The sequence below is a fragment of the Mustelus asterias genome, chromosome 20 (genome assembly GCF_964213995.1).
Source record: "Mustelus asterias chromosome 20, sMusAst1.hap1.1, whole genome shotgun sequence".
NCBI lineage: Eukaryota > Metazoa > Chordata > Chondrichthyes > Carcharhiniformes > Triakidae > Mustelus > Mustelus asterias.
Window position 1 is genome coordinate 60,366,651 of NC_135820.1, and position 27,161 is coordinate 60,393,811.

The 27,161-nt window shown below is 42.6% G+C and overlaps 1 protein-coding gene across 2 annotated transcripts in view; it reads right to left on the reverse strand.

Annotated features, from left to right (window-relative positions):
• Positions 1–27,161, reverse strand: part of ptprt (protein tyrosine phosphatase receptor type T) — a 999,403-nt gene that overhangs the window by 641,236 nt on the left and 331,006 nt on the right. The gene's annotated exons all lie outside the window — the stretch shown is intronic.

A 27,161-nucleotide genomic window follows, 5' to 3' on the forward strand; every position in this document is an offset into this window, starting at 1 on the left:
TCCTCTACACCACTGCATGATTAACCTTCTTCGACCAACATTAGGAAGTTTTTTTTGAAAGAATGATGTTTCTCCTGAATTAAAAAAAACTTGCTCCAACAAGTTTGCATATTCCTGTCTATCTGTCATGCAATGGTTAACATTAAAAATTTACAAGAATCATTTGATTTAAATGAACAGTTGAGTTATTTGAAAGCCACAAGAAATATTTTCAGTATTCACAAAGTTAATAGACAATCATGCTATGGCTTTTGAGCATTGTTCAAATTCCAATTAAAATAAGTAACTAGAATTAAAATCTTTTGAGTTTAAACTAGGTAAGAACTGCGTGCAGTGAACTGCAGTCAAAAAGTCTAATTAATTTACAATGAAATAACTTCCTGCCTGGGAGGTTACATTATTTGCCTGAGCACTTCCTTTGTCATTACAGGGTATATGGATTTTAAGGCTCCCTATCTTGTCGGTGAAAGATTTGAATGAAGAACTCTTTCTGAAATTAACTGATAGAATTGTGAATGGCCAAAATTTATTAAACCCGAACTATATCACAATTTTTCAGTTTTACAAGTGCTGTACCAAGTGCAGACTTAAAATTATACATGCAAGGATGTGTACATTTGAAGTAATGTGCGTTCAGGAGAATTGCGTCTTTTCATTAACAATTGCAAAGACTTCTGAAATCCCATTTCCTTTCTTGTTTTCCTTCTTTCTTTGTTATTACTATTCCTTACTTCCCAGCCGCTCACTTTCTATCCTCCCTCTGAACTCCGCTGTTCAATTTATCTGTTCTTGTGCCAATTGCTGCTCATGTTTTATTTCAGGCCACTCCATTATTTTCTTCCCACTGTTAACAGGGTTTAAGAGATACGACGGAATAATTCAAAAATAAGAAATATTATTGTAGTAAATGCAATCAACTTCTTCTGTTCATCATTTTACTGGAATCTTCTCCATTGAGAAGCTTATCTTGACCCAGCTGTCTTGGCCACACATTCTCCCCATCCTCCCACAGTCCGAAAGACATGCTGGTTAGGTGCGTTGGCCATGCTAAATTCTCCCGCAGTATACCCGAACAGGTGCCGGATTGTGGTGACTAGGGGATTTCCATAGTAACTTCACAAGATACTGCGAGGCCTGGATAGAGTGGACATGGAGAGGATGTTTCCACTAGTAGGAAAAACTAGAACCAGCAGGCACAACCTCAGGCTAAAGGGACAATCCTTTAAAACGGAGATGAGGAGGAATTTCTTCAGTCAGATAGTGGTGAATCTGTGAAACTCTTTGCCACAGAAGGCTGTGGAGTACAGGTCATTGAGTGTCTTTAAGACAGAGCTAGATGGGTTCTTAATTAATAAGAGGATCGGGGGTTGTGGGGAAAAGGCAAGAGAATGGGGATGAGAAAAATATTAGCCATGACTGAATGGGGGAGCAGACTTGATGAGCTGAGTGGTCTAATTCTGCCCCTATGTCTTATAGTCTTGTGGTCTTATTGCAGTGTTAATGTAAGCCAGTTGTGACACTAATAAAGAAACTTTAAACTTTGTGTTCCCTGTGAAATTCTTATTGTTTATCTCAATGATGACTTTCTCCATTTGGTCCATCTTCATGGCGCTGAATCAACTTCCCTCTCTTCGATTTCATCGAATTCCCCCTTCAAGGTTATCCATTCAACTTAGCTTCTTGTCCAAAATCCTTGAACATGTTGGCGTCTCCTAAATAGGTGCCCATCTTACCTGCAATCACCTGTTCAAATCACTGGAATCAGGTTTCCAGCTCAACCACAACAATGAAACAACCCGTTCATTCTCTGTGTGCGAACTATATTACTTTTCCTCATCCTCCTTGATCCTTCTGCAATCTCCGACATGATCAACCACACCAACTACCCAGAACATGTGCTGTGTGTTAATGATTAACAGGATAGCACAGTGGTTAGCACTGCTGCCTCACAGCGTCAGGGACCCGCATTCAATTCCAGCCTCGGGTCACTGTCTGTGTGGAGTTTGCACATTCTCCCTGTGTCTCTGTGGGCTTCCTCTGGGTGCTCCGGCTTCCTCCCACAGTCCAAAGATGTGCAGGTTAGATTAGGCCATGCTAAATTAACCCTACTGCCAGGGGGATTAGCAGGGTAAATATGAGGGGTTATGGGAATAGGGCTCGGATGGGATTGTGGTCAGTGCAGTCTCAATGGGCCGAATGGCCTCCTTCTGCACTGTAGGGATTCTATGAAACAATTTCCCCAACATCTATGGCTATTGTGTTCTATAACACCATCTTCATTCTGTATTGCCTCATGTGGAAAATATATGCTTTACGTTGTGTTTCAAAGCAGCTTCACCTTACATGCTATATGTTCGGTTCAAATATATAATGGAAAGATATCTAACTAAACAATTTAAATTCTGACAAACACATCTATTTACTGACTATCAGAAAGGTTGAAGAAAAGAAATGCGAATAATTCACTTCCAAAAAAATTGAAAGTATGCTCCTGTTTTCAAATACTCCGAAGTTTGTTTTTTTAAAATGCTAATTGTGACAATATAGAGCCAAGAGCCTTTGTATAAATACCTATTACAATGCAAAAAATGTTCACAGTCTAGCCTCAAGTAAAGTGTAAACACTCCTGAGATACTATGTGCAAATCATTTCATTCTCCCAAATGAAAACAAAGCCTCCTTCAATGCTGAGAATCGTGAACGTTTCTTTTCTTCAACCATTCTGACAGATATGCTCCTGTCAGAATTTAAATTGTTCAGCTAGATATCTTCCCATTGTATATTTGAACAAATATAAATACAAATAGCATGTAATGTGAAGTTGCTATCAAGCACAACTTAAAGCATGAATTTTCCATATGAGGCGAAACAAAATGAAGATTGGGTTACAGCACATAATAGCCATAGATGTACAGGAAATTGTGTTCTGTTAATCAATAACGCACAACACACGTTATGAGCATTTGGTGTGGCTGATTATAATCAGAGTGGTCAAGGGCTATGAGGAAAAAGAATGTATTTCACACACAAAGAATGTGTTGTTTTATTGCTGTGGCAGAGGTAGAAACCTAATTCAAGAGATTTCAACGGGCAGTTGAAGGTCTTACTGGAACAATTCACTCACAATTCAATATATATAAACCTTTAGAAAAATTAATGACTAAAGCAACAGAAAAAAACATCCATCAGTGTTAATATAAAGACAAGTAATTCTGTTTGGTTGGTCCAGTAAAATGGGAGGTATGCAAATAATTTCAGTAAAGGGAAAATTTGTTATGGTTTTATAGTGCAATGATGGAGAACTAAAGGAAATATAGAAGATTACACCATAAAGGTGGTGCCTTAGGCTATTTTGTCATATAAATTATTGAATCCAAGGAAACCCTGTCATAGGCGTTACGATCTGGTGAACGACCATCATCATTTCGAGAGAAGTCTGAGTACCTTTTTTTTATCCAAACAAGCTATGCCGCACGGTTTCTGTAATGACTTCAATGAGACCCATGAGGGTGGGCTCTTGGAGTATGAGCTCCCTGATTGAGGTCATAATTGCCTGCCTATTCAGGGAGCTCACACTCAAAGAGCCCAACCTCATGGGCCTCATTGTAGTCATTACAGTTTCATTTTTGTAAGCAGAACAAACCTTATGCTACGTCAAACAGTTAAACAAAACAAGCACTATTAACTTATGGTTTACAGCTATGTAAGTTATTCGACCAGGTTTACTCTTTCTTTCCCCCGAGATTGTTCTTAAAAGACACATCAATCTTCTCAGTTATTTCCTTCTAGGGGGACCACCCATAAGGATGCTACAGTCCTCTGGAGGCTTCTCCTCAGCGCCTGCTATTCTAATGGGCAAAACTTTCAATTACCCTCTCTTGACTGCGGATACCTTAATCTCTTAACTGGCGACTTTCTGATGCTTCTAAGATAACCTGCTTGTTGATTTCTTTGGCACAAGACTCTGTGTGGATCTCTGTAAAGTTTTCTATTAGTTTTTCAACTGCTGCACACTCACAAAATTCATATTAAGATTAAGCCTCATCCGCATTCTACATGGTGCATGAATTAACTTTTACTCTGCTTACTAACTGCCATTTTGTCTATGTTCTCTTGGTAAGCTATAAACTACAGCTCCAAACTACAGCTAACTCTCTCAGCAAACACCAAGCTAAGTTGAAACCAGAGAAACTCCCTAAGCTCCATCAATCTCCCTGACAATATAGCCTGCTTTGGGATGTCCTCAAATTGGTCTTTAGATTAATTACACAATTAATCAAATTACAATTACTTCTTTCATCTGATGAAGTAAATTGGTTTTACAACTTTTCATTATTAAATGCTTTCAACTAATTTAGCTCTAACCCCCACAAGAAAAGCATCTCTCTGGATTGTCCATGTTTATGTAAGCATTGTAGACATTGCTTGACGCATAAGGAGTGTTTGAGGACTCTGGATCTGCACCCGATGGGGTTTAGAAGGATGGGGGGATGGGATCTCATTGAAACTTACAGAACACTGAAAGGTCTGGATATGGTGGACGTGGGGAAGCTGTTTCCATTAGTAGGCAAGGCTAGGATCTGAAGGCACAGCCTCAGAATAAAGGGATAATACTTTAGAATCGAGATGAGGAGGAATTTCTTCAATCAGAGGATGGTGAATCTATGGAATTCATTGCCACAGAAGGCTGTGGAGGACATGTCATTTAGTAAATTTAAGACAGAGATAAATTGAATGGTAAGAGGATCAGAGGTTATGGGGAAAAGGTGAGAGAATGGATTTGAGAAACTTATCAGCCATAATTGAATGGCAGAGCAGATTCGATGGGCCAGATGGCTTAATTCTGCTCCTAGATCTTGTTTTATGTCTCCAGATCTTTAACTAAGTAAGCCGAGCTGCTGTTTTATAGCTATATCACTTCTAAAAAAAAAGATACAAAAGTCATATACCAACTGATTGAAAAACAGCTTCTTCCCTGCTGCCATCAGACTTTTGAATGGACCTACCTCGCATTAAGTTGATCTATCTCTACACCCTAGCTATGACTGCAACGCTACATTCTGCACTCTCTCCTTTCCTTCTCTATGTATGGTATGCTTTGTCTGTATGGGGCGCAAGAAACAATACTTTTCACTGTATGCTGATACATGTGACAATAATAAATTGAATCAAAATCAAATATTGTAACTTTATTAAACAAACATGGGTCACCTTTTGAACTGCCATTTCTGGAGCTGGCAACCTCTAAAACTCATCGGCTGGAATTTTACTGTCCTGTCCGCCGTGGGAATCGGAGTGGGCGAGGATCGGACCATGGAAAGGTCCATTGATCTCGGGTGGGATTTTACGATTTTAAGACAAGCAAGGCCTAAATCCTGCCCATCATTTCATTGCCCTGCTTTTGCAACTTTAATCTTCTCAGAAACAAAAGCCACCTCCAAAATATTAACAAGAAGCATGAACTAGGTATTCACAACACAGGAGCGAACTGCTGCAGCTTATATAACTGCAAAACATTGTTCATCAACCTGCTGTGCACATTGTTGACATGTCAGTAAGCCACAAGCTGTGTTGAAAACGGCTCATATTGAAAAGGTTCTGCAATTATTGGTCTTCCCCATGCGTTAATATGGTCCAATGCAATTTACATGAATTAGATTCCCAATGCTAGTTCGAAGAAATTCATTCTATAAATTTGAATCATCTTTTCTACATGGCAAGGTATTCATGGTGTGGGGCAGTGTAAGGAGTGAAATTGGTTTACATCAGTATTGTGAACTGGCTCCATGTGAATTAACAGCTGACTTTTCACTGTGACTAATCTCACTCAGGTTCACAGAAAGACAGTTTCAGACCTTTTGAAGACTTGTATACCAGTCCCACTGTTACTATTACAATATTCTCCAAATCAATGAAAAATAAATGGTAGCACGGTGAAAAATCGGCTGTCAATTAGTTACGTGCTAATTCTGGTTGCTGCAATGCTGGTGAAGACCAATTTTCATCTCTGTAAACTTTGATGGAGGCACAATAGAAATGACTTGCATGCATCATAATGGCTAGTTCAGATGCAAATTATAGGCATTAACAGCCAATGATCTTGTTTTCGGCTAAAAATAAAATGCTGGAGGGGAACTTTAGACATGCCCTATATGAGAGCTTGGGCAGAGAATGGATTATCAGAAACTCTTGGCATGGCTTCTGGAAATATAGTAAGAGTTTTAACAACACCAGGTTAAAGTCCAACAGGTTTATTTGGTAGCAAATACCATTAGCTTGCGGAGTGCTGCTCCTTCGTCAGATGGAGTGGAAATGGAGTGACATTTCCACTCCATCTGACGAAGGAGCAGTGCTCTGAAAGCGAATGGTATTTGCTACCAAATAAACCTTTTGGACTTTAACCTGGTGTTGTTAAAACTCTTAATGTGTTCACCCCAGTCCAACGCCGGCATCTCCACATTCTGGAAATATCACAGCAACTAGACAGAATCTTTTGACAAACTATAGGCACCATCCACCTGGATTGATTTTCATAAACTTCTTGATAATAAGTGCCACACGATAAGGCTATTTTATAAAATAGATTGAATCCTGTCCGATTCTGGGCTGGATAATGAATTGGTTGCTTTCCCGTAGAGTTTTTACAACTTGCTGTAGTTCTGCATGCAGGTTTGGTTACCCCTGGAGTCTCACAAGTGTAGGTATTAGGACTGTTGGTTTTTCACCATGAATCTATATATAAAAGATATGGGTGAAGATGTTGTGGCTACTGTCCGCTAGTTTATGCAAATCATTTAATAATGAAAATAAAGCGTCACTGAAGTACCATTGTTAGAAATAAGATGTTAAAAAACTGGAACAATCTTTGTCATTACCCCAAACTGCCAATACACAATTCAGAATTCATTCTCATGCATTAATTTCTTTTTACATCTTGCAATTACAGAAGCACTTTGCTCCATGAAAACTATTGTAAGCAGTCTATTATTAAGCAGAAATTTGCAATTGGTACATCTCCTTTTGCTCTCAATGCACTAAGATCAGTGATAATCAGATGCACAGCAATTTATCATTAAATTCTTACAATGCAATCACCTTGCTGAGAACTGAGTATGAAGTTATATCTTGACATGCATGGTGGATAATATGGCAGGCAAAATTTGCTGATTGCTTTACTGGCTGTCAAAGTAAAGATGAAACTGCTTGTGATTATGTTAGAGTCATACACAGAAAGTAGCCCATCGGCCCATCATGCCTGTGCTGGCCATCAAGGAACCCATCCATTCTAATCCCATTTTCCAGCACTTGGTGCTTAGCCCTGTATGCTATAGCATTTCAAGTGCACATCTCAATGCTTCTGAAATGTTATGAGTGTTCCTGCCTCTATCACTCTTTCAGGGAGTGGGTTCCAGACTCGCACCACCCTCTGGATGAAAAGGTTTTTCCTCAAATCCTCTCTAAATCTCCTAAATGTATGCCCCCTGATTATTGGTCCCTCAACTAAGGGGAAAGGTTTCTTCCTATCTACCCTGCGGGTGATTCTCCCAGCCTGCTGCGGAGTGTGCCGGGAGACGTAAGTGGAGATTGTTTAGCAGGTTCCCCATTGGGCGCCACGGCTTCCATGCGTCTCCGGTGTTGTCAGCTCCACGTCGATTTCCAGTGCAGAGCTACTTTAAATATTTAAATTCAAATTTCAATATCATCAGCGGGCCCGAGACTGAGGTGTCCGGGCCTGTTAGCCTCTCCCCCAAACCCCGCCAGGAGTGTTTCAATCCAGCGAGGTTTACTCCTGTTCTTCACTAGTGGGGAGCTGACAGCCCAGCCCTGCTAGAATGAGGGGGGGGGGGGGGGGGAGCATGGAGGCTCTCCCAGGAGCCCTCTGGTCCTCTGTACTTCCCATTCATTGTGTATTCCCTTGCCTTGTTAGTCCTCCCAAAATGTATCATCTCACACTTTTATTAAAAGCAAGTAATTCTATTAAAAATTTTGCATTTATGCAGCAACTTTCTGCACCCCAAGTCGAAGGTTTTGTTTTGAGGCTAGCCATTATTGTTATATAGAAAATGCGGGAACAAATTTGTGCACATCACACTCTTACAACCTGCAATGTGGTAATGACCAGATAATCCTCTGCTATAATGTTGAATAAATATTGGCCAATAACTCTGCGATTTCTCTTCAAAAGGGTGTCATATGATCTTTTATGCTCACTTGAGAGATCAGACAAGGCCTCTAATTTAGCTATCCTTTCAAAAGGCCATTCCTCTGACAGGTCAGCATTCCTCAATATTCAACTGCCAGCCTCGATTTTTGTGCTCATAAATTTCAGCCACAAGCTTCTGACTCAGGCGGGAATGCTACCAAGTAAGTCGCAGCTAACACAAACATACAAATTAGGAGCAGGAGTAGGCCATTCGGCCCCTCGAGCCTACTCTGCTATTCAATAAGGTCATGGCTGATCTGACTGTAACTTCAGCCCCACATTCCTGCCTACCCCTGATAACCTTTCACCCACTTATTAATCAAGGATCTTTCTAGCTCTGCCTTAAAAATATTCAGAAAGCTCTTCTTCCACTGCCTTTTGAGGAAGAGAGTTCCAGAGATTCATGACCCTCAGAGAAAGCACTTCAACCCATCCCTGTCTTAAAGAAGTGACCCCTAGTTCCAGATTCCCTGACAAAAGAAAACATTCTCTTCACATCCACCCTGTCAAGACCCCTCAGGATCTTAAGGGTTTTAATCAACTCACTTCTTACTCTTCTAAACTCTAGCGGATATAAGCCTACCCTCTCCAAACTACCCTCATAAGACAACCTGCCCATTTCCTGTATTAGTCCGGTAAATCTCCTCTGAGCTACTTCTAGTCCATTTACATCTTTCCTTAAATAAGGAGACCAATACTGTACACGACATTCCAGATATGGTCTCAATAATGCCCTGTACAAATGAAGCATAGCCTCCCTACTTTTAAAATCAATTCCCCTCACAATAAATGAGAGCATTCTATTCGCTTTCCTAATTACTTGCTGTACCTGTATAGTAGCCTTTTGTGATTCATGCCCAAGGACACCCAGATCCCACTACTCCTTAGTGCTCTGCAATCACCAATCATTTGGATAATAAGCTTCTTTTTTATTCTTCCTTTGAAAATGGACAATTTCACATTTTCCCACATTATACTCCATTTGCCGATTTTTCCTTAGTCACAACCTGTGTCGGTTTGTAGCCTACTTACGTCCACTTCACAGCTTACTTTTCTACCTATCTTTGTGTTGTAGCAAACATACTTTCAGTCATCTTACATCCAAGTAATTTATATAAATTGTAAAAAGTTAAGGCCTCAGCACTGATCCCTGTGGCACACCACTAATCCTGAAAAAGACTACATTATGCCACGTCTCTGTTCCTGTTAGTTGGCCAATCTTCAATCCATGCCAAAATGTTGCCACCTACACCATGGGCTTTTTTTAAACATAATAACCTTTGACGTGACACCTTATCAAATTCCTTTTGGAAATCTAAATCGGTTCCCTTTTATCCATAGCACATATGATTCCCTCAAAGAACTCTAATAAATTAGTTAAACATGATTTCCCTTTAATAAAATCATATTGATTCTGCCTGATTGCCTTGAATTTTTTCAAGGGCCATGCTTTGATAACTTTAATAATGGTTTCTATTATTTTCCCAATGATAGATGTTAGGCTAACTGGCCTGTAGTTTCCCGTTTTCTGTCTTCTTCCCCTTTTTAAACATTTGAGATTCAATCATAGAATCTTGATGGTGCACAAGGAGGCCATTTGGCCCATCGAGCCTGAACCGCCCACCAATCTTCCAATCTAATGAAACCTTCCATGAATCTTGGGAACTTTGGAATATTAAACCCAATGCATCAACTATAGCCCCCATTTCTGCATTCTTACCCTGATGCAGCAACAGCCCTTGTGCTCGGGGTGAAAAAGAAGAACATTTTTAACGTCTCCCCGAACTCTTTGGGTAATAACTCACCACCGGATCACTAACCAGACAAAATAATCATTCACTGTTTACCTTCTCAAAGTCTTGCAGAAAAAATATTCATGATGCAATATATTGACTGATTAAATTTTGATACTGATATTTGAAGTCAAGTTCTTTCTGTCTGGCGTTCTATTAAGAAATAATCGAGCTACTTGCTATCTGATTACTCTGGCTACAGCAAATTCAATCAATTCCGGACATGATTACTGAAAGACACTGGTACAATTATTTGTAACAAAAAAATGGGGGCAAATCTGTATTTACAATCCACTTCTCAGTTTCCTGTTAATGTTGTTCTGAACAGCTTGCAAATTATCTGTAATCTAGTTTTCAGTTTGTACACGTATCAGCCGCTCCACTGACATTTCAATGACTGGTCTTGTACCATCAGCTTCTTTGCCGAGCAGACACTGAACAACCAGATTGCATGTGTGTACAGTCATGTTCCATTCACCTGCCAAATCAGCTCAATGACAAACCAATCAATTATTTATATGATGAATACTGCATCTGTTATGAACATTTTCCAATTTCTTGGCACGGAATGATGGCCTGCATTGTAATGCAGTGAAGTATTAGTGCATACCTGCTGAATGCTAAGCTCAGTTTTCCTTCAAAATCCTTAATGAGGGAAAAGTTTGGGCAGTGCATCCATTGCTTGCACCCATTGACTCTGTCTACACTTCCCGCTGCCTCGGCAAAGCAGCCAGCATAATTAAGGACCCCATGCACCCTGGACATTCTTTCTTCCACCGGGAAAAAGATACAAAAGTCTGAGGTCACTTGCCAACCGACTCAAGAACAGCTTCTTCCCGGCTGCCATCAGACTTTTGTATGGACCTATCTCGCATTAAGTTGATCTTTCTCTACACCCTAGCTATGACTGTAACACTACATTCTGCACTCTCTCATTTCCTTCTCTATGTACGATATGTTTTATCTGTATAGTAAGAAACAACACTTTTCACTGTCTGTTAATACATGTGACAATAATAAATCAAATCAAATGTGTAACACTACATTCTGCACTCACTCTTTTCCTTCTCTATGGATGGTATGCTTTGACTGTATAGCGCGCAAGAGACAATACTTTTCACTGTATGTTAATGCATGTGACAATAATAAATCAAATCAAAATAGAAGTCGTACACCAACTCCAATGGTTAGATCTCTGCACTTTGTGAGTGTGCAACGCTTCACCAACACATTTCTCAAATGACAAACACTTCTAAAAGTGCCCTGTGCCTGTTCAATTGCTCAACAGCCCCTCTGTGACCCAGCTACCTGTATCTATCTGTTCCTCAGCTGCTTCTGAAAGCTGCCTAGATTGGCTCTGCTGAACACACAAGCAAGCATGTTGGGGCCGATTTTGCTGAAGTGGGATATCTACAGCGTGTACTTTTGCCTGCATTCTTCAACTTGATTATAATTGGTTCCGTCTCTTGCTGGATGGTGCAAGCCGATAATGAGGCAACAGGACATTTAGGACCTGAGCGAATGACAGGGCCAACCCCGATCTCCTGAAGCAATGAGGTTTCAAACTTGAGGAAGAAGCAGGTGAACACAGAAAAGGAGGGTAACTGAGCAGCAAATCAGGTGCAGAAAGAGAAATAAAGGGAGGGAAAGTGAGGGATCCTATGTATGCTTCACTCTGTTTGCTTCCTTAATGCAAAGACTTCATTTTAAGATATTTCTGCCGACGCAATTACATTTAAATGTAACTTTTAAACTTAAAAAGTTAACTGATTTGACCGCATTTTAAGACTCAGCAGGCATGCTGGGTTAGCTGGGGAAAATTGACTGCATTTTTGGAAAGTTCAATGCAAGCGAAAACAATCTTTCTCATAAGCCAAAACAAAGTTTTTCAAAAACAGCAAATTCTGCTCAATAAAAGACCTTGATCGTATCAGTGCTGTCTTCATCTATTCTGAGGAATGAATGGTCCCGACAGAAAGTAAGGAAAAAGAAAAAAAAAGTACAAAATATATCTAAACATTTAAAATTTGCCACTTCTTAAAATTTCTGTCAAAATCTACCACATGTATGAATAAGACTCAATGGTTTAAATGCTGGAAAATGCTGAAGATACCCACCTGGTCAATAGTATCTCCAGAGACAGAAAAACAGGGATAGTGTGGAATCTCAAGAATATTTCACCATCGGGCACAAAATGCGGTTCCCCAGTACAATGGTCCATGATTCCGCCCATCTGTGAGAGGTGCCCTCCATGAATCCCATCCATTTAAGGATGGGTTCCACTAGCAGGGGAGAGGTGGGTGCTGCCAGTGCAGGAGGAACATGGTGAGGATACCTCGAGATGCATGCAGCATCTGAAGGTTTAAACATATTTGAAAAGAAATGAGGAGGCCACAGCTGCCAGGCCATCGTTGCAAAGAATGAGCGGCTCCATTGGATCGCCTGTGGCCGCGGCTGTCACTGTCTGGCAAACATGGCTCGAGGCAGGGGAGATAACATAGACTTTGCTAACACTCCTTTCCTGCTGTGGTGACTGCCTCCAACCACTAGCTGAGATTTGTCCTCAGGAGGATGCCTGCTGCTTCTGGTAAGCTCCCGGCGGCATTCCCAAGCTGCCCACGAGCGGCCACTGATCACTTGGTATTGGCTATTTCTTGCCTTCAGGTGGGGATAGCCATTGCAGCACGTGGGGACACATCTGACCATCGTCTCCAGCCCTCATCCCCAAGCTCATTCTGAAGCCAGCATTCAAACCTGTCTCTGCGAGAGGTGAATGATCACAGACCTGAGACACAAAGGGCGTGATCTTACTGGCTGTTCACGTCCTGCTGTCGCTACAGCGAGGATGGAGAACCTGGCGTCTGGCCAAATCTCCATTCACTGCAGTGGGACTGGAAAATCCCGCCAGTGTGAACGGCCGTAAGATTCCGGCCTAACTCTTCCTCCGCGGGCTTTGTCAGGCTTGTTGAACTTTTCCAACATTTTCTGTTTTTATTTCTGATGTCCCAGCATTGGTAGTATTTTGATTTGTTGTTAGAATTTAAATTGTTCCCTTTCTTGCTCAGAGAGATTGATTGGCATCGCATTAGCAATTACCATGTCATTAATAGCATACTTACACTGTTAATTACGAGTCTTAAATTCCTGTCATGTGTTTAATGGACAATTAATGTGCAAACCCAGCAAGTTCTTAAAAAAGGGGAATGCTAAGGGTGAGTTGTCATTTGTGTGAGGGAAACATTGGAGCAACTTGATCAGCAAACATGGGAGATTTGCAATGTGTGGGATCTCGCTTCCCCTTGAATTTACTGCCTGACTTCTGTATTAATAAGATATGTGTCATGAACTCACCAGTGTTTTTCCAGGAATATTTCTCCCATTTACACTGCCTGCACTTTTACACTCATAAAATTAGTCCTGTTTGGTTGCTCTGGTTTCGTCAGTTAATCAAAGTTGCCGGGCACTCAAAAATAAACTCAACAATTTATGTTTCCACTTTAGAAATGACAGAAACACAGAATTTCTACCACACTGACGGATGCCATTCGGCCCATCATGTCCGCCCCAGCTCTCCGAATGAGCAATTCACTTAGTGTCGTTCTCCTGCCTTATCTCCGTAACCCTGCACGTTCTTCCTTTTCAGGTAACAGTCCAACTCCTTTCCGAATGCTTCAGCTGAGTCTGCCTCCATCATACTCTCTGCCAGTGCACCTTAACTACCTGCTGCATGAAAATATTTTTCTTATCTCTTTTGCTTCTTTTGCCAATTACTTTAAATCCGTGGGCCCTATTTTACCATTTTGATTCTAAGTGCTGGGCGGGCTTGAAACTGGGTGTGCTTCAGATCCGACTTTTAGACCCGTTCTCGGCACCCCCATACACGCTCTACCTGCAAAAATATCAGCGATTCCGAATCGCGCTGCACAAGCCTGTGGCTGGGGCTTAACGCAAAATCCTGCAGCTCCGATCGGCGCTTCCAACTCCGCATGTACAGAAAAAAAAAAGATAGAATACTGCTCCCCTGCCACATCCCTCCTGGGCCGGATAATGCCTCCCACTTGCACCACGATGTGGAGATGCCAGCGTTGGACTGGGGTAAACACAGTAAGAGTTTTAACAACACCAGGTTAAAGTCCAACAGGTTTATTTTATTGTCCCACTTGCACCCACAGACATTGCCCCACCCCCACAACATTACTGACCGCCTTCTCCCCCCAAACCCCCTTCTCCCCCCAAACCCCCCTGCCCCCCCCACCCAGACCGATCACGGGCCCCTCCCCCTTCCCCCCCTCCCGATCTCAGGTAGAGTGGCAGTGGACCCCCCTTCCCCTCCACTGATCTCAGGCAGAGTGGCAGCGGACCCCCCCTTTACCCCCCCCCCACTGATCTCAGGCAGAGTGGCAGTGGACCCCCCCTTCCCCTCCATTGATCTCAGCTAGAGTGGCAGCAGACCCCCCCCCCCCTGATCTCAGGCAGAGTGACGGTGGACCCCCCCTTCCCCTCCACTGATCTCAGGTAGATTGGCAGCAGACCCACCTTCCTCCCCACCCTCCTCCCCCCCACCGATCTGAAGCAGAGAGCTGTCAGACACCAGGCACCTACCTCCTCACTAACTGGAGCGCCCGAATCGGAGTTCTTTGGAGCATGCCTGTTTTGTGCCGATTCTGGAGGGGTGAACGCGGTGGTAAAAGGGGAAGTGCCGGTAAAGTTGGGCATGTAGCCCATTAAGTCAATTTAAATGCATGCAAATGCATTTAAACGGCCGTCGCGCCCGTTTCGGGTGCGATCCCGAGTGCGGCCATTTTCGGGCCTTGGTAAAGGGGGAACCGGCGCGGAGGTGGGTGCGGATCGCGCTACTCGCCTCATGCCCGACTTTACCAAGTTTTTGCACCCGAAAATGGGTGCAACACGATGGTAAAATTGGGCCCTGTGTCTTCTCATTCACGATTCTTTCACAAATGAGAACAGTTTCTCCCGATCTACTCTGTCCTGACCCCTCCTGATCTTGAATACCTTGATTAAATCACTTTTTCTCCAAGGAAAACAATCCGAACTTCTCCAATCTATCATCATAACTTAAGTTCTTCATCACTGGAATATTTCTGGTGAATTAATAAGTCATAGCATTAATAATTAATATTAATAATAATTTAATAAAATTTCACTGCATGAATAAATAGTGGACACTGCAAGCATTATCTAAAGAAAGCAGCAAATGTGCTTGGTGAGGGTCGGAGAGGTTTTAACTCGTGGGCATTATTTCTATAACTTGGTCCTGACCCATAGTCTGGCACCACCTGACTGGTCCGCAGAGGTAAAGCAGCGATCCATCACCGGGGGCCTTTGGAATCCAACAACTGTTGTATACCAAAACAGTCAGTGCTGTACCACAGTGTTTTGTTACAGATTGTCCATCATGAATATATTATTCCCAACACATTTTCTGATCATTTCATTTGAATTAATGAGAATAAACTACTGTATTTAAAGCATTATTTTTTTAACATTTATTGCTGGTGCCAGTCTTGCAACCTGGACACCTGTTTGCAAAAAATAGCACCAAATGAGGACACAAGAATCTTACCCCTTTACATATTGCCAACATAGCCTCTAATCGTGGAGAAATCTTGTTGCCACATGTCACAGGTGAGACTGCATCGAGAACACTGCATACAGTTTTGATCTCCTTATTTATGGAGTGGTATACTTGCGTTGGAGGCAGTTCAGAAAGGGTTCACTAGGCTGATAAGTGGGATGAAGCGGTTGTCTTATGAGGAATGATTGATCAGTTGGGCCGATGCTCATTGGAGTTTGGAAGAGCGAGAGGTGATCTTATTGAAACATATAAGATTCAAGAGGGGTGAGGGTTTTGACAGGCTGGATGCTGAGAGGATGGTTCCCATGTGGGGAATCTAGAACAAAGGTGCAAGGTTTCAAAATAAGGGATCCCCCATTTAAGACAGAGATGAGGAGGAATTTGTTTTCTCAGAAGGATTTAAATGTTTGGAATTCACTTCCCCAAAAGGGGGAGGCTAGGAGCCAGATTTTCACCAGGCAGATAAGCAGGACCCAGTATCCACTGTGTGCAGACATCATGAGCCATGCAGAGATGAAAATAAATTAAACTTCCAACAGTCTAAGAGAGTTCTCACTCATACACAGTGGATATTGAAACAAACTTGCATTCACTGAACACATTCAAAAAGATTTGAAAACTCCTCGAGGTCAATCGGCTGGAAAAAACAAACTCCTATTCCTATCACATCTACACAGATATTCCTTTAATAGCATCTTAAAGGAATTGATCAATCTGGGAACCCAGCCCTCTTGCTGAGATATGTTTTTGGAGCTTTTAAAGCCAAGCAAAACATTCACAATAGCCTCAGCTGTAATAACAGCTTTGGAAATGTCAACAATGAAATCTATTGAAATTGCAAGAACAATGGTAATTTTTTTCTAAGGTACACCAAATGGCCTGTCAATCAATGCACTCCAACAGCATTTGGTTTTTTTTTACTCTGACAGTTGCAGTCTGTTTCTTTTGATATTTAAAGGGCTAGCAAATTAATATTATGACACTTAGAAACCTTACAGTGCAAAAAGAGGCCATTTGGCCCATCGAGTCTGCACCGACCACAATCCCACCCCTATATCCCTACATATTTACCCACTAATCCCTCTAAGTTACACATCTCAGGACACTAAGGGGCAATTTTTAGCATGGCCAATCAACCTAACCCGCACATCTTTGGACTTAAACAGATGTTATCCACCCTTCAAGAATGGTCACCACTCCTGCCATAATTTGTGACTTCTGCATTGGGTTATGTCCCTTGGAACAGCAAAGATGGGTTCTGTCCAATTCAGCACTAATTTCAAATGTCCCTGCTGAATTAAGGTTTTCTGCCTGAGTGATTCATGCCCTTGCATCCTTTCCCCCCACGGGAAAACATGGGATATGCTGGAAATTGAAGCAAGACTTACACATCTGGGTCAAATCTACCATTTTTAAAGCCTCTGCATCAGCCCAATCCTGCAAAGATTGTTGATGTATTCAAGGCAGAGTTAGACAGATTTATGATCTACAAGATAGTCAAAGATTACGGGGAGCAAGCAGGAAAGAACTTATTGAATGGCAGAGCAGACTTGAAGGGCCAAATGGCCTGCTCTTGCTCTTACTTAGGGGAGGTGATGGCCTAGTGATATTATCGCTGGACTGTTAATCCAGAAACTCAGCTAATGTTCTGGAGACCCAGGATCGAATCCCACCACGGTGGATGGGTGGAATTTGAATTCAATAAAAATAAGAATCTACTGATGACCATGAAACCATTGTCGATTGTCGGAAAAAGCCATCTGGCTCGCTAATGTACTTTAGGGAACAAAATCTGCCGTCCTTACCTGGTCTGGCCCATATGTGACTCCAGAGCCACAGCAATGTAGTTGACTCTCAACTGCCCTCCAAGGGCAACTAGGGATGGTCAATAAATGCTGATGTGGAGATGCCAGCGTTGGGCTGGGGTAAACACAGTCAGAAGTCTAACAACACCAGGTTAAAGTCCAACAGGCTTATTTGGTAGCAAAAGCCACTAGCTTTCGGAACAGGCTGTCCCTTCATCAGGTGGGTGGGAAGGGACAGCCTGTTCCGAAAGCTAGTGGCTTTTGCTCCAAAATAAACCTGTTGGACTTTAACCTGGTGTTGTTAGACTTCTTACAATAAATGCTGGCCAGCCAGTGATGCCCATGTCCCACGAATGAATAAAAGAACCTTCTCATCTTCACTTTTAGATTCTATTTGTTACGAACATTGAGAGCTATGAAGCAAAGCACAAAGAAAAATCCATTGCCATTTGAATACCCAATAAAAAAATATGTTTATTCATTTATTTATTGTATTGATGTCTTTGAGCAGTGAGCTAAGTGTTTGTGAGTTCAGTTTTTGGTACAAATGAGTTAATATATTCAATTCCTAAGCTATGCTGTGTGCTGCTTTCAGGGCATAACAACAATTCAGAGAAATGAAGTCTTCATAATGCTTACCAGCAGAGGAATCAATAGCTTCAGTGCCTGCTTTGTCCAGCTCTATGGTTCCAACAATTTCATCAGAATACTGTATTCTCTGATCAAGTAAAGAGAAGCTTTAACATTTATACTCTCAGCTTACTTTGCTACATTGAGGGAAGTGAATGAAAGAAAACAGCCATTGTAAAAGAACAAGCATTATGATTTGGCATTCAAGTGGTGAAGTGGTAGGCTTGAATTAAACCAATCTTCAATGAAGCTATGACCAAAGAATTATAATGCAATACTCCCAACAAATATGCTTTCAAATAAAATTGACTGCTGATAGAATTGGTGCTGCCAAATATTAATTTTACAACAAACTATTTTTTCTTAATTTCAGGGTGATTTCATGCACTCATACTTATACAGAATTTATTGAAACTGAACCCCTTGTCTTTTCATAGATTTGTAGAATCCCTACAGTGCAGAAGGAGGCCATTCGGCCCATTGAATCTGCACTGACTTTTGACAGAACCTATCCCTATAACCCTACGTATTTACTCAGCTAATTCCCCCTAACCGACACATCTTGGGGCACTAAGGGTCAACTTTACAATGGCCAATCAACCTAACCTACACATCTTTGGATACTGAGGGAGAATTTACCCTGGCCAATCCACCTAACCTGCGCATCCTGGGACTGTAGGAGGAAATCGGAGCACCGGAAGAAACCAAAGCGGACACAGGGAGAATGTGCAAACTCCACACAGACAGTGACCCGAGGCTGGAATTGAACCAGGGAACCGGGTCCCTGGCGCTGTGAGGCAGCAATGCTAACCACTGTGCCACCACGCCGCCTGGACATTCTTACAAATTAAATTATTATGCAGTTTCTACATCTATGGATGGAAATGGATTAGAGGAATATGGGCCAAACACTGGGAATTGGGACTAGCTGGGAGGGTATCATGGTCGACATGGACTGGTTGGGCCAAAGGGCCTGTTTCTGTGCTGTATTACTCTATGACTCTAAGAGCAGCAAATAGCAGGAAACCAGTGGGATTAGCCAGCAATTAGGACGTCTCTCATGGACTACAGCACAGGAACATTTCAAACCCAAAACTGAGCATTCAAAGTGATCTAAATTTAGAGACATCTGGTTACTTTTCATCCGCTTTTTTCATTCATATTTTATTTCTGGCTGGGGAAATATACTTCTGTTCAGACAGTCACTAATGTCCCAAAAGACTTGGTCACGCGGGGAAAGTAAGTCAACTCGTGGGTTTTAGCTTCAAAGAATCAAACCATGAATTAAATAAGGAACTAAGAGCAATTCAAATGCCAAGAAGGCATATTATTTTTATGAGGAGGTCAGGCTGCTCAGCTGCCTCAGTCGACTCTATATTATAGCAAATGGTTCAAGAAATCTTTCAGCATGCCAAATAACTGACTGAAACCTCATCTGGAAATACTGCATTTGGTTCCTGAATAGGGCACTGAGCTGAGACTATTATAGGCCCCATTAGCTTATGCTGTTGAATGCAGTGAATCACTTCCTCCTGTCTTATTACAGGCAATCTTCTGATTGATACAATCCAGTAGTAATCGAAGTTTAGAAGGTAAGATAGAGTCATTGGGGGATGATGGTGGCGTAGTGTTAATATCACTGGGCTAACAATCCAGAGGCCCAGACTAATGTTCCGAACATGGGTTCAAATCCCAACATGGCAGCTGGTGGAATTTAAATTCAGCTAATAAATCTGGAATTCAAAAGCTGGTAGTAGTGACCATAAGGAGGTTTAGGGGGGACGTGAGGAAAAACATTTTTACCCACAGGGTGGTGATGGTTTGGGATGCGCTGCTTGGGTGGGTCATGGAGGTGGGTGGCCTTTTAAAAGTACCTGGATGAGAACTTGGCACGTCATAACATTCAAAGCTATGGGCCAAGTGCTGGTAGATGGGATTAGAGTCATAGAGTCATAGAGGTTTACAGCATGGAAAATTGGTGGGAGTTCAGGTGTTCCTCATGTATCAATGCAGGCTCAATGAGTTGAAGGGCTTCTTCTGCATTGTATGATTCTATGATTCTATAAAACGATCATTAATTGTCATAAAGGCCCATCTGGTTCACTAAGGCTCAGTAAGGAAGGACATCTGTTGTGCTTACCTGGTCTGGCCTGTGTGGGACCCATCTTAGTTGTTTTCGGAAATATTCAATTCAAGTGCAATTAACAATGGGCAACAAATGTTGTCTCTCCAGTGACGTCCACATCCCATGAAAGAATAAATTAATGTTGATTACTGGTCCTGGATGCATGTCTCCCAATTACTGGGCTGTAAATTCCAATCGAGTAGCAATTGAGTCGGATTGCCACTCTGCTCAAAATTACTTACCTGTAAGTCCAGGTGATCTTATCCCCGCTGATCTTCTGATTCAGGCAGGGGGAGATCTGTGCAATGCAGCATTCTTAAGAGAGCCACGTCCCCTTTCATACAACACCAGCTTCCATGAGTGTGGTGTCAAGGAGCCCTAGCTAAACTAGAGTCAATGAAAATTGGGGGTGGAAAACTTTAAATGTATGGGGGTGAATTTTACTGTCCCGCCCACCATGGGGTGAGGGGTGGACCATGGAAAGATCCATTGAACTCGGGCGGGACTTTTCAGTCGCTCGCTTGCGAGCGAGGCTGGAAAGTCCTGCCCACTGAGTCATGGCTAGCACAAAGGAAGATAGCAGTGATTGTTGCAGGTCAATCACTTAAGTCCCAGGACATCACTGCAGGAGTTCACTGTGATTGCACAATGCTCAGCATCATTCGCGACTCCTCAGATACTGAAGCAGTCCGTGACCATAGGGAGCAAAACCTGGGCTGGAATTCTCCGACTGTTCAAGCCAGCGGGATTCTCTGGTCCTGCTGCAGTGTACGGAGATTTGACGGAGCTCCAAATTCTCCATCCTCGCTTGCAGAGCGGCAGGTGTGAATGGCCAGAAAATTCTGGCTCTGGACAATATTCGGCTTGGGCTGATAAGTGACAAGTGTAATTTGCACACAGAGTACCAGACAGTGACGCTCTCCAGTTAGAGAGAATCCAACCATTGTTCCTTTACATTCAATGCCACTACCATCGCTGGATCCCCCAACATCACATCCTGGGATTACCATTGACCAGAAACTGAGCTGGACCAGCCATGTAAATACTGTGGCAGGTCAGAGACTGGGAATTCTGTGGAAAGTAACTCACCTCCTAACTCCAACAAAGTCTGTCCACCATCTACAAAGCACAAGTCAAGAATGGGATGGAATGCTCCCCAATTGCTTGAATGAGTGCAGCTCCAGCAACACTCAAGATGCTTGACAATATCCTGGGCAAAGCAGCCCGCTTGATTGGAAACCCATCCACAAGCATTCATTCCCTCCACCACCGATGCACAGTGGCAGCAATGTGTACCATCTACAAGAATCTCTGCAGGAGCTCACCAAGGCTCTTTAGATAGCAACTTCCAAACCCATGACCTCCACCATCTAGGACAAAGGCAGCAGATACATGGAAATACCACCTCCTGCAAGTTTTTCTGCAAGCCACACCCCATCCTGACTTGGAACTTTATTGCATTTCCTTCACGGTCGCTGGGTCAAAATCCCTGAACTCCCTCCCTCCCTTGCAGATGTACCTACAACATGCAGACTGCAAGATGACAAGTTCTCAAGGGCAATTAGGAAATGTCAATAAAAATGTAGGCCTTGTCACCCATGTCCCATGAAAGAATTAGAAAGATAAATCCCAGTGGCAGCAGGAGGAGGTCCTTAATTAGCCATTTAAGGGCCTCAATTGGCCCATGGGCTGAGTATTGCCTTATATCTCCCCAGTCACTGATAAAATAGCAACAGAGGCAGATAAGCAACAGACATGATGCCACCATTATGGTGCTTAAATTCTATGCCCCTCCAACCCACCCCCAACCATTCGTGGGGGCAGTAAAACTCCCCCCCATCCCATGTTGTGGTGTTATTGGAAGATGCAAAATGAGATGCAATGTAGCATTAACTGCCTCCGTCAATCTTTGTATTCCATCCCCAAAATGTTCATGTGGATTAACACCTATTGGCGGCTTTTGTTGAGAGCACGAAGGAAAAATAAACAAGAGAGAAACATCCAAAAAAGGCTGATAAAAACCTTAGCTGAAACATTGTTCGACTGTCGTTTAATTTTAGAACTTTGCCTTTCAAGTAGAATTTACTTTGAGCTGATTTCCTAACAACCTGGAAATTCACTGTAAACGGACATGATTTGCAATTGCCAATCTATGAGTGTGATGGCCTGGAGACAAGGGAGAAGCTGCTATTCCTTCACTGCCATCTTATTATCATTTCATAATGAAATTGTAAGCTGTTTCTAATGTGAGCTACCAGCACTGGCACAGTGGGGCACAATGGTTAGCACTGCTGCCTCACAGTGCCAGGGAGCTGGGTTCGATTCCCGGCTTGGGTCACTGTCTGTGTGGAATTTGCGCGTTCTCCCCCTGTCTGCATGGGTTTCCTCCGGGTGCTCTGGTCTCCTCCCATAGCCCGAAAGACGTGCCGGCTGGGTGCGTTGGCCATGCTAAATTCTCTCTCAGTGTATGCGAATGGGCGCCGGAGTGTGGCGACTAGGGGATTTTCACAGTAACTTCATTGTAGTGTTAATGCAAGCTTACTTGTGACACTAATATCTAAACTTTAAGGCATTCACAAAAGGTCTGAAAATATGCTATGAAAACTGCTGATTTTTTTCCCCCATGATGTTACGTTCTGTGTATTGGTAAGCACACCAATCAGCACCGATTGGTCTTGAAAGAAACAACTGAGCACCCACAAAGTAATCTTCATCGCATATCATTTTCTCATTGGCAAATGATGGCATCACTTTGTCATCAAAGTTGCCCCTTCCTAAGCCCCTGCTACAGGAATCTGCAGCAAACTTCAAAGATCCGAAACAACCTAATTTAATACTTCAGTGTGAGATGAAAGCTTCAAAATGCTGCCAGTGATGATACCACAACTGAAAACTACAAACTGCATTCACCAAAACATCTTATTCATTGGAAGATGAGAAGATAGCACTGAGTTCTGAAGGAACCGGGAACGAAATGGGTGAACTGATTGACCGAACCTTGCAACTACAAAGCTGGACTGATCAGAAAAATAAAAATCAAAGGAGGGAATTGTTCATGTAACCGACAGGGATAGTATTGACTGTAACTACTGAGGGTCAGGGTGGGGGTGGACAAGCACAAACTGCTGCCCTATTGAAGGAAAATTAAGTCTCAGGTTCCTAATGTAAATACAACTGGGAGGATGGCTTAACCAGCTGCTGACTGAGGCCTGAGAGTTGAGGAACATGTTGACTTGTTTCTCTCGCTGGAGAAAACAATTGTTAGATCCCAAATGGCATCCATCCCATTGCAGATTAAGAAGTCCCACAATACCAAGTTAAAGTTCAACAGGTTAATTTGGTATCACGAACTTTCGGAGCGCTGCCCCTTCATCAGGTGAGTCCAACACCAGGTTAAAGTTCAACAGGTTAATTTGGTATCACGAGCTTTCGGAGCACTGCTCCTTCATCAGGTGAGTCCAACACATTCATTTGGTATCACGAGCTTTCAGAGCCCTGCTCCTTCATCAGGTGAGTGACCTAATGAAAGAGCAGCGCTCCAAAAGCTCATGATACCAAATAAACCTGTTGGACTTTAACCTGGTGTTGTGAGACTTCTTACTGTGCCCACCCCAGTCCTATGCCAGCATCTCCACATCCCATTGCAGATGGGATGGATGCCATTTGGGAAGTTGAATGTAGGGATAAATGATGAGCCCTGGCTCATTCCTGAATCAACATTAATAAGTGGCAAATGTAAAGTAAAGGGTGAACTGTAGCAGGGCCTGATACTGATATAAGTACTGATATAATAGTGACACATTGTCACACGGCAAAGAGATGGGAGGTATGGCGGGCAGCAGAAGTACAAACTCATGTAGCATACCGAGACTGATCTGTAAATGGAAAGAATGTTTTCTTTATGAATAACAGTAACATTCCTCGATTTGGCCAACTCGAAAGAAACCCCATCTAGATTCCGAACCCAAGAAAAAACATCAGAAATAAGTTTAAACCATTGAAAAAAGAGACACTTGAAGAGTGAATGTTTGCCCTGGGGAGTGGTAGGGAATAATGGATGTCATTTTTTTCTATGATCGGAATTTTCTTCTTCAGTTGACAAGTGAGTCTGTGTGATATGGCAGACGGAGGCCTTGCACAGAATAATACCCAAGTTTAAAATTCATTCACACAATGATACTTCATTCCTGGATTTTATGAGAACTGAACTAATCATTTGCAATATCTGTATCTGCTGAAAAGTATTCATTTGCTGCTTTTATACCATTAATGATTGGCTGTCAAAAAAAATCAATAAAAAAAAAGCTCTTGTCATTGCTTTCACATGGACGAGAAATGTTACATTTTCACAAAGAGACCAGATCCATGATATTGTAAAGTATCATAATTAGCTACCTTTTTATGATTATGCTGTCAAGACTCAAGTTGTCATATCCCCAGAGAAACCACAGTTTGAATTCTCGAACCAGCGCTTCGAGAACCTGCAACTAAACTTTCCAAATGTATTACTTGCAAATGAAACACAATCGCGGCGCCATCACTTCAGTAACTTAACAGTTTTTGTCTTTGTCCTTTCACTCATGTTCAAACAATAAAGTCGCAATTTGAACTCATCCAAAGGAACATTAACGCGGCATTTAGCATTTGTTCTTCTGCCTTGGGAAAGACATTCCATCAACTGAGCTGTAAAGAAAACTGGGATGTGAAAAACTGCAGTTTAAACCCAATTAAAGACCTAAGCTGCTTCAAGTACAAATATGAGATGTAAAGGTCACAAACTCTAGTTTGCAATGCAATTTTTAATCAACATCGTTAATTCCATTGGTGGCATGTGCAGTTATACTAAGCTACTGTTAAGCTCAGGGGAATACATGGGGATTTGTAAATTTTTCTGCAATCTTGATCTGTAAATCCTATTTTCAGAAGACCAGTAGATTTTATTCAGATTACTTTTTCTGAGATAAAATGCTCTCATGCACACTCTGAAAGCTCAGCGTTGTGTTTGCAATACTAATTCAAAAGGAAGACACCTAATACTTCAGTCTGTTCAAAGAGGCAAAACAGTGGATATCTGTGACAGTATAAGACATTACACAGTGGATAAATGCAACCCTCCACTGCTGGCAGCAATAAGGCTAAAGAAGCGAGTCGGGTTAGCATACTTGGATAACTCTATTCTTTTCTCCATCAGTTTGCTGGAATGATAACCTGCAGCACTTAGTTCCGTTCAATTAAAGGTAAGCTGCTGTCAAACAGTTTAAGCATGCAAATGATACATTAATGAGGCAATCAAGCTTTATAGATGAGATTGTGAAAACAACATTCACGGAGGAAAGAAAATAGTAAGCAACAACGAATTATTTCAGGGACACAGGTGATCAAGCTGCTAGTGGATCAACACGTACCTAGGACTTAAATGAGGAGATGTTCCTTACAATAGATGAAATCTTGTGGAGGCAATGGGCCCTTGGCCGCCAGCTGGAGAACTGACAGGACCCCAGGCGTCACCTCCTTTTAGGAAACAGTAAGAAGTCTCACAACACCAGGTTAAAGCCTTGATGAAGGAGCAGCGCTCCGAAAGCTCGTGATACCAAATAAACCTGTTGGACTGTAACCTGATGTTGTGAGACTTCTTACTGTGCCCATCCCACTCCAACACCGGCATCTCCACACCTTTTGGGAAAACCCACTGCCTCTTATTCCACTCAGGCACTTAACAAGCCAGCAGTGGGCCTTCCCCCCCTGGGATCAAGGGCTGCGGGGCGAAAGTTCCACTCACCTGGGGCAACTCTATAGAATGGCAGCACCACCAGTGGGGTGGGGGCAGTAGGTGCTGCCAGTACAACACCCATGCAAGGTCCAGGATCGTCGCTGGATTCCAGGCCACAGGTGAGTGAGGGTGCGATGAGGATTGTGGGGGTGTGCAAGTCAGTTGCAAGTGTGGTGTGGTGGGGGTGGGGGGTGGTGGTGTGGTGGGGGTGGGGGGGCTTTCAACAGAAACCCCTTCCTGATGCCAGGTCCCTTGATGAAGCACTGAGTGATTTTGGATGATGGACGCAACCTCCTCCCCCCCACACCATGAGGTTGCAAGCAACCCTTCATAAGTTTGCTTGTGTGCTCCCCATATGATGATTCCTTGTGCCCACTCCTTTGTTAACACTAGTGGAGGTGGGATGAGGCCACCATGTTGTCAATGTTATTGCCTCCTTAAGGGCTCAGTTGGCAGCAGGGCAGGCAGGCCATCCACGAGTCCATTCGGGGTGGAGGCATGAAGGATGCAAGGTTCCCACACTCTACCCTACAGCCTGGTTAAATGCCCCGCCCGCCACCAAAACCTGCTATGGGGGCGGGCACAAGATTCCGCTTTCTAAATCAGATCGCAAATCTTGAGTCTCTTGGAAACCTCTGTGGAGAAGATGCCAATGCAAGCTGAATGAGTCTTAAGATGATCCTGTACAATTAATCAGCTCACATCTGATGATATTTCTCGGACCACAAAACAGCATGTTCACCAAATGATCATTACATTGGTTGAAAAAGGCAATTAACTTCTGGAAAGGTTCATGTTATTCGAAATCTATTCAGTACTAAACAATTTTAGGGTGGATCAGGATTTTAAAGCTACTATACGATGCCTTTATACACATAACATTACGTGACCAGTTGAATACAATAGGGCAGTCCCTAACTCAGCCAAAGATTTTCCAATCTATCCTGTTCTCAAAAACAATCATAAATCTGCACAAGTACAGCCAGCAAGGTATTAAAATGCTTCAGTGATTAGACAGCCATTATCAACAAAGATTAATGAAGTGAATCCATGTTAACCACTTCTTCGTAGTTTGGATGCATCTCTGGATCAATTGCAATAATGATGTGGAGATGCCGGCGTTGGACTGGGGTAAACACAGTAAGAAGTTTAACAACACCAGGTTAAAGTCCAACAGGCTTATTTGGTAGCAAAAGCCACACAAGCTTTCGGAGCTCTAAGCCCCTTCTTCAGGTGAGTG